Genomic DNA, 1905 nt, shown 5'->3' on the forward strand with positions numbered 1-1905 from the left:
CTATGAATTTTTCCAAGGTACTGTATGGGGTTTCTAATTCTGAATAAAGATGCTGTGACGTTTTACACCGTCGTTACCTAAAGTGATTCTCCCTGGACTGATGTAAGAGTGGGGAACATGAGAAAGCTTTGAGCAGAATCGATTCAGTCAAGTACTCTCAGAGTGAAGATCTGAGGAGAGAATTATCCATGCACCATTTCCTACCCGGATCCTGTTTGGAAAAAATAAATAAATAAATAAATAAATAAATAAATAAAATCCTGCAGCTCCAGCCTGCTGGTAGCTTTCATCCAACAATAAGGAACACACTCGGTGTGAAGTGTGATGTGATTTATTCCTGGTGGTAATTCCTCCACATCTGAATATGTTTAATTCCTGTCAAACTTAGAAGAGTGAAGCAGAAAATAAGGGAAAAAATGCTGACGCTGTACAGAATTTTCCAGAACCACCCTGAACTCAGATGGATGTCCTGGGGTCCTAAAAGCTGCCACAGAGTTTAAGTCCATTGTGACCGCTATTTCTTATGATGAAATGATCAGAATAACACAAAAATTATATAAAAAAACAAAAAAACATCTGACAAAGTGCATTGTATTCTTGCCCTCAGAGTACACTCCTCCTCCTCCTGTGTTCCCCACCCGAGTTCTCCGGAATAATATAGGACAACTCCCCCATTCCCTCCCATTCCCACACGCAGGGTCGCCATCATCCAATGGCAAACACGCATTTTTTTTTTTTATGAAGCTATCCCTTCCGAGCCAATCCCCGTCGCTCCAGTGATCCCTGTAAACCGGATGCCCTTCCTTCCGGCCCCTCAAACGCAGCGTAATCTGTGGATCAGGGGAGGCAGACGCACACAGGCGGTGTGGACTTGGGCTCCGATGGAGGTGATGAGGATGGAAAAAAAACAGAAGAAGAAGAAGAAGAAGAAGAAGAAATAGCATCAGTCCCCGCCACCTCGACTGGAAGGTGAATCCCGATCAAAAGATGAAGGGAAAACACTGTGAGTATGCCATCGTCACAAAGAATGCAACACAGAAGAGCAGATAGATGTTGTTTTGTTGGAGGAAAAAGTCCGCGGAAACTGATGTGATACTTAGAAATAGATTTTGCGTATTTGATGTGTGTAGTGGGGGTATGAACGCTTTGGATGTGCGCGTAAAACGAAGGTGAAACTCCGTCTGGGTTTGGCGCTCAGCGCTCCGACCAGGCGGTAAGCGCATGTGAATTTTGTTCCACATCCTATTCTGATTTCTTCTACAGTCTCACCCAAGAAGCGTGAACACGCTTTTGTCCGCTTCAACTTTTTTTTTTTTCCCAAAAGGAATGCAAATGGACCTCCGATTATTTCCAAGATTAGCCAAGATTTCGTTTATTAACAAAGTTTTTTTTCTTTCTTTTTTTTTTTTAACTTACGTGTTTTACCAGCTCCAGCAGCTCACCAGTTCCTATCCGAGGCTCCCCAGTAATCTAACTTTGATTCATTCCTCTTACCAGACAGCGACCTTGTTCCCTTTATTTGGTGAAGACAGATAAATGGTGGTTATATATAAATATATATTTTTTCCCTTACCTCCCCCCCCTCCCAACTGAACAATGCGCACCAGCTTTGTGCGGGCCATCTGTCATCATATCGACATTACAGCAACCCCCTTATGCACCCCGCCAACCCCACCCCAAAGACACCTGAAGAGCTCAAAAAACAGACAGCGCTCATTCACAGCCACCACCCGTCTCCCTTTCTCTCTCTCTCCATCCGTGAGCCCTGACTCATTATGCGATCTTGTCTGGCGTGGATGCGTGCGTAAAAGCAGACGGAAAACCCAGAATAGCCGTTTCATCGGAGCAAAGTGGGGCGGATGAAAGCATGAAGAGATAAATCACAAATAAATCACTCGCAGACCC

At 44.3% G+C, this 1905-nt stretch overlaps 1 long non-coding RNA gene across 1 annotated transcript in view; it reads left to right on the top strand.

Annotated features, from left to right (window-relative positions):
• Positions 1-660: 660 nt before the first annotated feature.
• The window catches only part of LOC107838133 (uncharacterized), a 15586-nt gene continuing 14341 nt past the window's right edge, over positions 661-1905 (top strand). Inside the window, exon 1 of the long non-coding RNA XR_001664195.1 lies at positions 661-1003. This is a non-coding gene — a long non-coding RNA (uncharacterized LOC107838133). The remainder of the gene's footprint in view (positions 1004-1905) is intronic.

Source organism: Poecilia formosa, unplaced genomic scaffold (assembly GCF_000485575.1).
Source record: "Poecilia formosa unplaced genomic scaffold, Poecilia_formosa-5.1.2 Scaffold215, whole genome shotgun sequence".
Taxonomy (NCBI): domain Eukaryota; kingdom Metazoa; phylum Chordata; class Actinopteri; order Cyprinodontiformes; family Poeciliidae; genus Poecilia; species Poecilia formosa.